The 14,785-nt window shown below is 38.0% G+C and overlaps 1 protein-coding gene across 3 annotated transcripts in view; it reads left to right on the top strand.

Annotated features, from left to right (window-relative positions):
- Positions 1 to 14,785, top strand: part of LOC133612541 (tyrosine-protein phosphatase non-receptor type 5-like) — a 61,972-nt gene that overhangs the window by 12,854 nt on the left and 34,333 nt on the right. For 2 of the 3 annotated variants that reach the window (XM_061970025.2, XM_061970027.2), the window contains exon 2: positions 12,331 to 12,435. The gene's annotated coding sequence lies outside the window, so the exon portion shown is untranslated. Of the gene's footprint in view, positions 1 to 133; positions 246 to 12,330; positions 12,436 to 14,785 lie in introns of those variants that run through there. The other variant, XM_061970026.2, reaches the window with a different exon arrangement.

The raw sequence follows: 14,785 nt of genomic DNA, 5'->3' as shown, positions 1-14,785 counted from the left end.
TGTATGTTTGACAAATTGTTTCAATGATATGTCTGAAAACAAATAAAAAAAAGGTAAAACAAAGAAGGAAAAAAAAGAGTGTTACGCTTTGGGGAGGGGTGCATGTTTATAGCAATCCTTTAACTTCAGTAGGTGATCATCTACGTGGTCGTCGTGCTCTGCAGGTGTTTGTTGTTCTACTTCGATGGACTGAAATACATCATGGATACAATTATACGTTGTTTCTACAAAGACATTTTTCAGCGGTGAGTCAACATGTCGTTTGTAAAAGCTTTAGTTTGGTTTAGCAGCCTCCATTCAAAAACGCCTAAAGAGATAATTGCTAATTTAGCCTTGCTTTGAATTCTGTCTTTGTGACAGATTTACAGCCGTATTTTAAAAACATTTATATCGTAGCCATCTTGGTCTTGCATTTACTGTGATAGAAAATATTAAACACTTTCCTTTTTTTTTAACCTTTATTTGGAATATAATATTGAACAAATTGGAATAAAGTCAATTTTAGTTGTCGATATAGGTTTTTTTTTTCTTTTCTTGTTAATACATGACTATTTATTGTTAATTAATATAATTTAAACAACTTGTACATTACTTAATTTATACTTAATAATAATAAAAGTTTATAATTGTTTTTCTTAATATTTATTACTAAATGTACTTGAACTGCATTTTTGTTGGTTATGTTTTTTATGCACACAATACCATAGACCATTCTGCTTCTGGTCGCCAAGAGTAATACAGTAAGGCCTCATTTATCGCTTTTAATTGGTTCTGGGCCTATATTTTTAATCATGAATTCTATATTTTAATTGATAGAGACTAAAAAACATGTTTACCACTTTCTAAATATGTTTTCTTTTTAAATTAAGAGAGCCCTCTAGACATGAAAGAACACTCATAGTCACCTTTACAAACTTAGAAGCATACTTGCCAACCTTGAGATCTCCGATTTCGGGAGGTGGGGAGTGGGGGCGTGGTTGGGGGCGTGGTTCAGAGGGGAGGAGTATATTGACAGCTATAATTCACCAAGTCAAGTATTTCATATATATATATATATATATATATATATATATATATATATATATATATATATATATATATATATATATATATATATATATATATATATATATATATATATATATATATATATATATATATGTATGCACAAAACGGGTAGGTACAGGCAGGCGTAAGGGCGTGGTGATTGGCTCATGTGTTACCTAGGAGGTGTTTCCGTCTGTGACGGCATGCTGATACAATTTTGCTGCGCTTGTTGAGGGATGACAGGTCTGGGCGGTATATAATAAACAGTTTCTCTTTTAAGCATAGGTTGCATCTTTTATTACCACTGTTGTAAGGTGTGCTGGATGCAAGAATTTGCCATGTTAATGAATATTCAACATTATTGTCTTTGAGGTTCCAAATGTGCTTGCTGAGTTTTGTAGTATTCCGCAGGCTTTGGTTCATATATATATATCCTGAAAATATGCAAACAAAACTGTGTTTAGATAATGGATACTTCAAACTTGCATAAATATAACATGAATAAAACATAACTTGGCTTCTGAGAGCTTCAAAATGTAATGAATAAAATGCTAAAGTTGTTGATAAACAAGCAATTATTTTAATAATTAAATATGGTCATTTTAAATGAATTATTATGATAATTTAAAATGTATTATTTCAAATATGTTTATTTTAATGTACTGGTATAATTCTATGGCTGGATGTAATAAGGAGTCAGAAAAAATACAAATAAAAATACAATTAATTTTGATGTTTTTAGCAAAATATAGTAAAAATGTATTTATTTATTTTTTTAATTAATAAATATATTTATTTTTAGGTAAGATAAACATAATAATGCAATTTATCTCTAGTCTGGATGATTTAGTTCTTGTCACCCTGTTGTCCTCCCGTCGTGAAAAAAGGCTGTCCTCACTCAGGTCCAGGGAGGTTTTTGGGAGAGGCGCTGAATTTCGGGAGTCTCCCGGAAAATTCGGGAGGGTTGGCAAGTATGCTTAGAAGTGCAATGTGGCGTATTAAGGTCTGACTGTATTACAGTACTCACTAGGCTGCAGTCAGTCTTACATGAGTAAGACCGAAATGGGGCAAGAAACAACATCTTGATTAGGGCCACAAAACGGATATCACCCTCCAGAAGAGTAAGGGTTCAAATCTCTTTTGGAGCATCTTGGTGTAAGTTTGTATGTTCTCCCAATACTAATGTGGGTTTACTCCAGGTCCGTCTTCTCACAACCCCCCCCCCCCCCCCCCCCCCCCCCCCCCCCCCCCCCCCCCCCCCCCCCCCCCCCCCCCCCCCCCCCCCCCACAAAAAAACATGCATGTGTTAGACCAGGGGTCAGCAACCCGCGGTTCTTTAGCGTCGCCCCAGTGGCTCCCTGGACCTCTTTCAGAGATGCGTGAAAATGGAAAAAGATGAAGAAAAAAATATATATTTTGTTTTAATATGGTTTCTGTAGGAGAACTAACATGACACAAACCTTCCTAATTGTTAGAATTCCCACTGTTTACATTAAACATGCTTCACTGATGAGAGTATTTGGCAAGCACATTTTGTCCTACTAATTTCGGTGATCCTTGAACTCATCGTAGTTTGTTTACATGTACAACTTTCTCCGATGCTGACACAGAAAGAAGTGTTTTATGCCACTCCTTCTTTGTCTCATTTTGTCCACCAAACACTTTATGCTGTGCGTGAATGCACAAAGGTGAGCTTTGTTGATTTTATTGATATGCTGGAATGCTTATCAGGCATCTTTGGTCAATCCATGACTGCAAGCTAATCGATGCTAACATACATGCTAGCTGTATGTACATATTGCATCATTATGCTTAGTTTGTAGGTATATTTGAGCTCATTTAATTTCCTTTACTTATGTCCGTTGTGTATTTATTTTATATTTGCATGTCTCATGACCAGTGTTGGGACTAACGCGTTACTGTAACGCCGTTAGTTTCGGCGGTAACTAGTAATCTAACGCGTTATTTTTTTATATTAAGTAACTCAGTTACCGTTACTACATGATGCGTTACTGCGTTATTTTACGTTATTTTTTATGTAGTATCGGCTAGAAACTGAGGATCTGATCGTGTTTTATGGCAGCGAAGCAGAGACGTGCTTCTGATTCTTCCTCTGCGCTCTCTGTGTGTGTGTGCGGGTGTGGGGAGGTGAGGGGAGGGGAGGGGAGGGGGGTGCACAATAATAACCGTTGGCCAACAAAAAAGTAACCGCAGAACACTATACGACTATACGGTATAGTGTTCCGTGGTTACTTTTTGGTTGGCCAAGCGGACGTGACGGCAGGCTGTCCTCACTCAGGTCCGCACGGACCTGGAGGGGCGTGCCTTAAGTCCGGCTGGAAATCGGGAGAAATTTGAGAGAATGGTTGTCCCGGGGAGAGGCAAGTATGAGATATTCTCCCTTCTTTTCTTTTGTCGAGCACAATTTAGTTAAATGTAAGTTGTGTCTTGGATCAAAGATCCCGTCTACTGCCCAAAACAACCATTCAAATCTGCCTGGTTAGGCTCTGTGTATGTCACGTGTGCCTTCCTTAGGTGAAGCCAGCTTTACAGCTATGTTGTTGATTGATTGATTGATTGATTGAAACTTTTATTAGTATGTTGCACAGTACAGTACATATTCCGTACAATTGACCACTAAATGGTAACACCCCAGTAAGTTTTTCAACTTGCTTAAGTCGGGGTCCACTGATTCATGATACAGATATATACTATCAGATATATACTAACATCATAATACAGTCATCACACAAGATAATCATCAGGGTATATACATTGAATTATTTACAATCCGGGGTGTGGGATATGGAGGGGGGGGGGGGTTAGGTGTGGTTGGTATCAACACTTCTGTCATCAACAATCAGCATCAACAATTGCATCATCAGAGAAATGGACATTGAAACAGTGTAGGACTGACTTGGTAGGATATGTACAGCAAGTAGTGGACACAGAGAGAGAGATCAGAAATTATAAGAAAAAATGTCTACATTTGATTATTTACAATCCGAAGAGGTATTATGTGGAAGGGAGGGTGTTAGTTTAAGGTTGTAGTTGCCTGGAGATGTTCTTTTAGTGCGGTTTTGAAGGAGGATAGAGATGCCCTTTATTTTACACCTGTTGGGAGTGCATTCCATATTGAAGTGGCATAGAAAGAGAATGAGTTAAGACCTTTGTTAGTTTGGAATCTGGGTTTAATGTGGTTAGTGTTAGTGTTATTATGCTGTTTGTTACTTATGTATGTTATGTTGCAGCTATTTAAAATAGTTTTGTCAATTTGTTCTGGCCTGAAATAAATTGGCCCTTTGAAACATATCTTTGTCTTTGTGTGTTGTATGTAGAGCACATTGCTTAGCAGAGTTCAGTGATGCAAATGCATGTCAAGTTGATCAACAGATTGTATTATTCTCCAGTGCAATAACAGTACTGAAATGAAGGCTAAAAGGGCATTAATGGGAGCTTTAAAAACAAAAAGTAGAAGAAGTAACTAAATAGTTACTTTTCACAGTAACACATTACTTTTTGGTGTAAGTAACTGAGTTAGTAACTGAGTTACTTTTGAAATAAAGTAACTAGTAACTGTAACTAGTTACTGGTTTTCAGTAACTAACCCAACACTGCTCATGACACATTATCTGTATGTAATATTGGCTGCTTTTCTCATAGTTGTTTGTGTGCCATGTTGTTCCAGACCACAGCAAATGTTACCCAGCTTTCAAAGATTGTAATTAATCCATGAGAAGAAGACAGCCTGCCGTTTCCTTAAACTTGGACACACACATCTATACCTTTGGCCATTCTGAGCCATTAATTTCCAGAAGTTATCTCATCCTGTGAGAAGCCTCCATTGTACTAATGTTTTCCAATGTTGCAAAAATGTGTAAAATTAAAATTAAAATACAGCATTTCTGTCAATGAAGATTTGCGTCAGCCTTTGATAGTAGGCTAATATAGCTAAAATAGACACTTACATGATGTCTTGCCTTCATTATAACACTTATATAAGGCTTTTAATTTTTTGCGGCTCCAGACAGATTATTTTTTTGTATTTTTGGTCGAATATGGCTCTTTCAACATTTTGGGTTGCCGACCCCTGTGTTAGACTAACTGAAGTCACTAAATTGACCTAAGTTGTGAATGTGAGTGAGAAATGTTGTTTGTCGCTATGTTTCCTGTAATTGGCGAGCGACCAATTTAGACTTTCGCACGATAGTCTCCAGCTCGTCCGTGACCCTATTGAGGAGTTGATCATTTGGGGGCCCAAGGCAAAACAAATCATTGGACGATCCCCATAGCAAACTGTCTCATGTTGTTAGAAACTACCATGCGGCACATCGAAGCTTGCTAACTCTTTTACTGCAATTGATAGAAAGTTAGGAACAGGAATCAACATTAAATATAGGGTAAGCCATTTTTCAGAAATCATTTTTTTGTTAGCACAGTTGGACCGGATGTAAGGCATAGGGCAGGGACATACTTGCCAACCCTCCCGGATTTTCCGGGAGACTCCCGAAATTCAGCGCCTCTCCCGAAAACCTCCCGGGAAAAATTTTCTCCCGAAAATCTCCCGAAATTCAGGCGGACTCAGGTCTATGAGGACCTGAGTCCGCTAACCCACAATATAAACAGCATACCTGCCCAATCACGTTATAACTGTAGAATGATGGAGGGCGAGTTCTTGGTTTCTTATGTGGGTTTATTGTTAGGCAGTTTCAACGGCAGTCACGTTTTTGTATACCGTAAAGCAGTTCGTCTGCCGTAAACAGCAATGTTGTGACACTCTTAAACAGGACAATATTGCCATCTAGTGCAGTTGATGAAAGCACTTTTGTGCGTGCCACACATCAATGCATCATCAGAGAGGGTGTTCAGCATGGTTCGAAAAATAGTGACAGAGAATAGAACAAGGATGGACAATTCAACCCTTAACTCAACAATGAGTAGATGAGTGTTATGTTTGTGTATATGTGTAAATAAATGAACACTGAAATTCATATATATATATATATATATATATATATATATATATATATATATATATATATATATATATATATATATATATAATAAAATACATATATATACACGTATATATATATATATATATACGTGTATATATATATATATATATATATATATATATATATATATATATATATATATATATATATGTATATATCTAGAATTCACTGAACGTCAAGTATTTCTTATATATATATATATATATATATATATATATATATATATATATATATATGACATACTTGACTTGGTGAATTCTAGCTGTAAATATACTCCTCCCCTTTTAGCCACGCCCCCAACCACGCCCCCGTCCCACCCCGACCACGCCCACCCCACCCCCCGAAATCGGAGGTCTCAAGGTTGGCAAGTATGGGCAGGGATGTCAAACTGCTTTTCATTGAGGGCCACATCGCAGTTATTGCTGCCATCAGAGGGCCGCTTGTAACAGCGAATAATGTATGAATTTGCCTCTGGATTTCATTATTAATTATATAAATTGTTTTAAGTAGACTGTCGATTTTACAGTAAAAACTTTACATGTACAAAATTTCACTGTAAAATATTGTGTTTTTTTTTTGTTTTTTTTACAACATTTGACACTTTTTTGGGGGAGGGGGGTTTACGGAAAAAGCTGGCAGCTTCGTTGCCAGAATTTTTGTGTTAAATTTACATTGTTTTTTACAACATTATATTGTTAATGAAAAAAAGTTACTTTTTTTATTTTGGCAACTTAGCTGCCTGTTTTTCTACCGTAAAAACAAATGTACCGTCTTTCCATTTACAGTAATACACCGCTAAAAACAACAACCGTAGATTTCACAGTCAAAAATTGGCAGCTCAGTCAACAGAATTTTAACGAAAAAACAGTAGTAGTTTTGTTTTTTGAATTCACAGTAATATGCTGTAAAGAACAACGTAAAATTTGTTGTCATTTTTATTAATTAAGTATGATAATATACTGTAATATTTGTTGCCATAAGGGATACTATTAAAGTTTAAAAGGTATGCAATTTCAAGCAGTACATGTATTTTTTCTGTCAAAGTGAAAAAAATATATATATTAAGTACTTTATTGACACATATCATTTCCAGGTGTTTGCGGGCCAGATAAAATGATGTCGCGGGCCAGATCTGGCCCCCCGGGCCTTGAGTTTGACACCTGTGGCATAGGGCTATTCGTGTTGCATGAAATATCGATACATGTGATGCTCTTGTTACAACTCATTATTAATACGGAACAAAGAGGAAAAAAAGAACTATAGTTATGTGTGTAGTCCAAAACATAGTCACAGGTGGCAACACTGTGGAAGGACATCACTTAATTTTTCCTAACTTTCAATTAGAGATGTCCGATAATGGCTTTTTTGCCGATATCTGATATTCCGATATTGTCCAACTCTTAATTACCGATTCCGATATCAACCGATACCGATATATACAGTCGTGGAATTAACATGTTAATATGCCTAATTTTGTTGTGATGCCCCGCTGAATGCATTAAACAATGTACCAAGGTTTTCCAAAATAAATCGACTCAAGTTATGGAAAAAAATGCCAACATGGCACTGCCATATTTATTATTGAAGTCACAAAGTGCATTATTTTTTTTAACATGCCTCAAAACAGCAGCTTGGAATTTGGGACAGGCTCTCCCTGAGAGAGCATGAAGAGGTTGAGGTGGGGGGGGGGATGGAGGGGTGTATATTGTAGCGTCCCGGAAGAGTTAGTGCTGCAAGGGGTTCTGGGTATTTGTTCTGTTGTGTTTATGTTGTGTTACGGTGCGGATGTTCTCCCGAAATGTATTTGTCATTCTTGTTTGGTGTGGGTTCACAGTGTGGCGCATATTTGTAACAGTGTTACAGTTGTTTATACGGCCACCCTCAGTGTGACCTGTATGGCTGTTGACCAAGTATTTGCATTCACTTGTGTGTGTGAAAAGCCGTAGATATTAAGTGACTGGGCCGGCACGCAAAGGCAGTGCCTTTAAGGTTTATGGCGCTCTGTACTCCTCCCTACGTCCGTGTACCACTCCATACAGCGGCGTTTTAAAAAGTCATACATTTTCCTTTTTGAAACCGATACCGATTATTTCCGATATCACATTTTAAAGCATTTATCGGCCGATACTATCGGCAGTCCGATATTATCGGACATCTCTACTTTCATTATACTGTATCTCTCAAGCAACATGAAGGAACTAGATCTTTAAACATGATGTAAAAGCATCTTCCCTTAAGAATTGGACAGTAATAACTAGGCAGTGTAGTGGTCTCATTATTTAAAGTAAGTCAGTGCCTTCCTTACATCAACCCTTATAGTGTGCAAGACAACCACAGGTATAAAAGTAAGGAAATGTCCATTCATTTCTTGCTTTTACTGTAATATTTATATTTCCTTCATGTGTTTTGTGTACATTTTTAAGTGACTTTGGTGCTCATTTATGTGTAATTTAGGTATAAGTCAACTTACTTCGCCGTCCTGGGAACAGAACTCATGCGTAGACCAAGGACCCCTGAATGGGAGTATAGTACAGTCCGAGTGTTTTGAGATAAAAGCTGTCGTTTTTTTAAGTTGCAAACAAAAACTTGAGTTACAAGCATCCCTGCCATTAGTTGGCATAGCAAATGTCACAGCGAACCCTGTGAGTTAAGGCAGTGTTTTTCAACCTTTTTTGAGGCAAGGCACATTTTTTTCATTAAAAAATCCCATGCCACCAGCAGAAAACGTTAAAAAATGAAAGTCCACCATGTGGTCGTGCCTTATTTTGATTTTGTTGGTGTTTTCCTGTGTGTAGTGCTTCAGTTCTTGTCTTGCGCTGTTACTTTGGTGGCCCTTCCTGTTTTGTTGGTGTTTTCCTGAAGCAGTTTCATGTCTTCCTTTGAGCGCTATTCCGCGCACCTGCTTTGTGTTTGCAATCAAGGCTATTTACGTTGTTGCTATCCTTCTTTGTGTGGACATTGTTGATTGTCATGTCATGTACGGATGTACTTTTGTGGACGCCGTAAGTTTTTGCTGTCATCCAGCATTCTGTTTCTGTTTACTTTGTAGTCAGTTCAGTTTTACTTTTGTTTTGCATAACCATTTCCTTTTATTCCTTTTTTGTTTAAGCATTACATACCTTTTTACCTGCACACTGCCTCCCGCTGTGGTCTGCATTTTGGGATCACAACAAACAATCCTTGTCTCACCCGACACATTCCGACTTTTACAAAGCGATTAACTACCTGCTGCCACCAACTGACATGGAGTATTACGTGGTTACCCTGCAGAGTTTTACACAGCACAGACACTAAGCAATTTGCAGATTATAATTATTGATTTGCAAAAAATATTTTTGGGACCAATTAGGTAAAGTTGCATAGTTTCCCACAACACACCAGACAATATCTCACGGCACACTCGAGTGCCGCGGCACAGTGGTTGAAAAACACTGAGTTAAGGTACTGTATATTTCCATAGGTCACCTTTGCCTATGATTTAAAAAAAAATCATATTCAAAAATTGTATTTAATCTATAAGAGGTGACCTTTATTTATTTATATTTTTTCCTATTATAATAATGACATAAAGAAATTAGTTGACTATTCAATCAGAAAACAAAAGAGAAAAGCAGAGACATTTACCTTGAAGACTGAAAACAAAGAAAATAAATTGTTTGCCAAACTTGGATGTTGCTTCGCTTCTGCCAGAGCCTGTGTGCACCCAGTACAATATTTGTGTTACCACGGTTACCAAAAGCCTCACTGCATCATTGCTTCAGAATGCTTCGCCTGCCATTTGTCAACATGTACCTGCACGTCAACTCACCTGTCCGTCTGCATCTTGCAACATCTCACACGTCCTCCCACACGCCACAATCCCTGGACCTTCGCTCGCTTTGTATGTGCGTGTACATTGTATGCATGCACACGTCGTCATGGCTACGGGCTGCACAGACAGGCGTCATCACTTCAAAAGCACCTGAAAGGGACTGCAGCTTCCCTGTGTACTGAGCATCACCTGCGCACACGCACACGCACACACACACACACACACACACACACACACACACACACACACACACACACACACACACACATTGTTGTATTTGTATTTGTGTGCCTACCTCTCTAGGACCACCGCTTCTAGATATATACAGATTTGTATTTACAACATTAATAATATATAATAATACATAATACATATGACAGCCAGAGGGGGAGCACTTTAAATTTTTACACACACTTGTTATTTCATATGTTGCCCAGAGGGGGAGCACTTTTAAAACCGACACACAGTCAATTTGAAAAATCCCTCCTTTTTGGGACTACCCTAATTTTGATAGATTTCACCACCAGGGGTGCAATTGAGACATTCTCTATTAGATGCAATGGTTTTCCTTATTGGGACCATGATTTATGTCCTAACTTGCTCACCAGTCTTCATATGGAAGGTACTTTTCCTTGTTGATGTCTCAAGAAGGGTAGAAATACAAGAAGACGTACACGCACGCACACACACACACACACACACACACACACACACACACACACACACACACACACACACACACACCCACACACAGACACACGCACGCACACACACACATTCTTGTATGTGTTAACTTCTTGAGACCTCTGAAAAAATGTACCTCTTTAGGACCACCCCTTCTAGATATATAAGGATTTGTATTTACAACATTAATAATATATACATACTATGCAAATATATAAAAGCTTGTTGTGAAAAATGAGTTGGAATTTCACAAGAAAAAGGTCATAATTTCACAAGAAAAACTTGGAATTTTGGCAGTATTATAATAAAAGTCGTAATTTTACTCAACGCGAGTCAAACTTTTACAAGAAAAACTGAACATTTGTGCAATATTATGATAAAAGTTGAAGATTTACTCAATAACAGTTGCCATTTTACAAGAAAAGCTTAAAATGTTGGCAATTTTTTGAAAATAGTCGTAATTTTACTCGACAAAAGTTACAGTTTTATAAGAAAACTTGGTTTTACTTGGCAAAATTTTGACAAGTCCTAATTTAATTTTAAAAATTTCACTATTTTACTGTAAATATTTTAAGTTGTAATTATTGTAATTGGTTTTGAATCTTCATTATTTACTTCAAGTTATTACAGTATGTCTCTCTGTATATATTTATGTTATTTTTTAGATACATTTTGACCAAAGGGGGGCGAATTTCAATTTCTTACACACCCTTGTTATTACATATGTTGGCCAGAGGGAGAGCACTTTAAATTTTTACACACACTTGTTATTTCATATGTTGGCCAGAGGGAGAGCACTTTAAATTTTTACACACATTTGGGGAACAGGCATGGCACAGTTGGGAGAGTAACCGTGCCTGCAACCTGAGGGTTACTGGTTCCATCCCCACCTTCTACAAACCTAGTCATGTCCGTTGTGTCCTTGAGCAAGACATTTCACCCTTGCTCCTGATGTATCGTGGTTAGGGCCTTGCATGGCAGCTCCCGCTATCAGTGTGTGAATGTGTGTGTGAATGGGTGAATGTGGAAATCGTGTCAAAGCGCTTTGAGTACCTTGAATGTAGAAAAGCGCTATACAAGTATAACCCATTTAGCATTTCCCATTTGTTATTTCATATGTTGCCCAGAGGAAGAGCACTTTTAAAACCGACACACAGTCAATTTGAAAAATCCCTCCTTTTTGGGACCACCCTAATTGTGATAGATTTCACCACCAGGGGTGCAAATGAGACATTCTCTATTATGGTTTTCCGTATTGGGACCATGATTTCGGTCCTAACTTGTTCACCGGTCCTCATATGGAAGGTACTTTTCCTTGTTGATGTCTTAAGAAGGGTAGAAATACAAGAACACACACACACACACACACACACACACACGCACACACACACACACACACACACACACACACACACACACACACACACACACACACACACACACACACACACACACACACTTGACTCCTGCTATTGGTTCAAGGGGAAGAAGAGAGCTCCTGCATACTGATTGCAGCCAAGGATGTTTTTGGAGGCTCATCCTTGCTTCTTTGGGGTAAAAAGGACTACATTTGAACAGTTTAGTATGTCACCTTACATCACTGGCATGAACGCACAGCAGGGCGCTGACAAGAGTGCTACTCAGATGGAGGATTACTAACCATGCCTCAGCAGGCCCGCTCATCATGTGTATTTCTGCATTCGGTCGTGTTACACAATTAGTGCAATTTTCTCCTTCGAGTCTTTAAAGGTGCCGTCTTCTGCCTTGCAGGCTGCTGCTCGATGGCTGACGGTGACTGCTTGCTGCAAGATACAGGACTGCTGTTCATCATGTGATCCGACTCCCACGCCATCGTTTCCTTCGCTCTACCTTAAAGTGAGTGAGCCTTAGACACCTCTTTCCTTTGTTTTGTCGCCATTGATAAAAACGTGTGCCAAACTGGCTCGCCGCACCAAATTTAGATATCAACACGTGGAGGAGAAAGCAATAAAGCGCCACTTGAACAAATAATTAGAAGTGTGCATGTGCAGAACACCTTCATTCATAAGGGAAGGACAAACATTGACTTCATATACACGCACGCGCACACACACACACACACACACACACACACACACACACACACACACACACACACACACACACACACACACACACACACACACACACACACACACACACACATTTATATAATATGCAGTATGTATACAGTATGCATATATATATTGACAAAATATACTTAAAATATATTATATATATACATATATCCATTTATCCATATAAATATATATATATATATATATATATATATATATATATATATATATATATATGTATATATACATATATATATATATATATATATATATATATATAAATATATATATATATATATAAATGAATAAATATATATATATATATATATATATATATATATATGCTTGACACTCAGCATAAAGGGTTGGAATTGGGGGTTAAATCACCAAAAATGATTCCCGGGCGCGGCCACCGCTGCCGCTCACTGCTCCCCTCACCTCCCAGGGTGTGATCAAGGGTGATGGGTCAAATGCAGAGAATAATTTCGCCACACCTAGAGTGTGTGTGTGACAATCATTGGTACTTTTTTAATATATATTTATATATATATATATATATATATATATATATATATATATATATATATATACAGTATATATATACTGTACATATGTGTCTATCTATGTTGGCCCTGCGATGAGATAGCAACTTGTCCAGGGTGTACCCTGCCTTCCGCCCATGTGCAGCTGAGATAGGCTCCAGCATCCCCCGCGACCCCAAAACGGACAAGCGGTAGAAAATGGATGGCTGGATATATATATATATATATACAGTATATATACATATGTGTATCTATGTTGGCCCTGCAATGACGTGGCAACTTGTCCAGGGTGTACCCTGCCTTCCGCCCAAATTCAGCTGGGATAGGCTCTGTCCCCCCGCTACTGGATATATATATATATATATATATATATATATATATATATATATATATATATATATATATATATATATATATATATATACATATATGTTGCCAGTAGATGATTATGCTCAGGACGGATGACAGGGATGAGAGCCACTCTGTTGCCAAGGCGACGGACAGGGCTGTAAACACGTTACCCATGACTCATCTCTCCACAATGGAGCATCTCTCTCTCTCTCTCTCTCTCTCTCTCTCTCTCTCTCTCGCACGCACACACACACACACACACACACACACACACACACACACACACACACACACACACACACACAATAGAGTCCAATCTATGGCAGACAAGGGGATACGGATATGAGAGCCACTCCAAGCCGCTTAGCTCCATCTGAATGGGCATGTGGAATAAACGCAACACACACACACACACACACACACACACACACACACACACACACACACACACACGCACACACACACACACACACGCACACACACACACACACACACACACACACACACACACACACACACACACACACACACACACACACGCACACACACACACGCACACACACACGCACAGTTCAGACAACACACCTAACAGACACACACACTGACAATTGCGGTGATGATGTCATTGAATTGGCGACCAGTAAGTGCTATGTTTGATTTACATTTCAGCAACACAATACCACAGATTATGTGTTAAAAAAAAAAGGCTTTGGATGCTGACCTTTTTTGCACAGAAGACATTTTCAGTAATAAAATGTGTACATATTATAACAAGCATATGTCAAACCTAAAATTGCATGTGCTGCACAGAATCGCATATCTTTTCAACTTTAACATTATCTGACATGCAAAAATTAATTATTTTCATTATGGTCAGGTCATCTTTTTTGCATCAATCATTTTAGGCAATTATCCTGTATTATCCTCACTTATGCTGCTGTCGAATATGTTATTGTTAATAGGCAAATTATCCTCTGTTCATGACGTATGAACTGGCATCTACTGTTACTGCAATATTTTTACAATTCACAATTTTCCTTTTGGGGAGTTTTTTTACCCATATTTTTGTCATTTTTCTAATGTTTCCTTTCATTGAGAGCCTCATCAACAATGTTGTTATGTTTGCATAACGACAATAAAGACTCTTGAAGGCAACTGTGTAATAATAGCTTGATGATATTATCACACATATTCACGGCCCTGTTCGGAAAAGCCATAACTACGATGTGGCCCTCA

This window comes from Nerophis lumbriciformis, linkage group LG10, assembly GCF_033978685.3.
Source record: "Nerophis lumbriciformis linkage group LG10, RoL_Nlum_v2.1, whole genome shotgun sequence".
NCBI lineage: Eukaryota > Metazoa > Chordata > Actinopteri > Syngnathiformes > Syngnathidae > Nerophis > Nerophis lumbriciformis.
The sequence above is the reverse complement of the archived record's forward strand: the minus strand, read 5'-3'. Positions and strand labels throughout refer to the sequence as shown.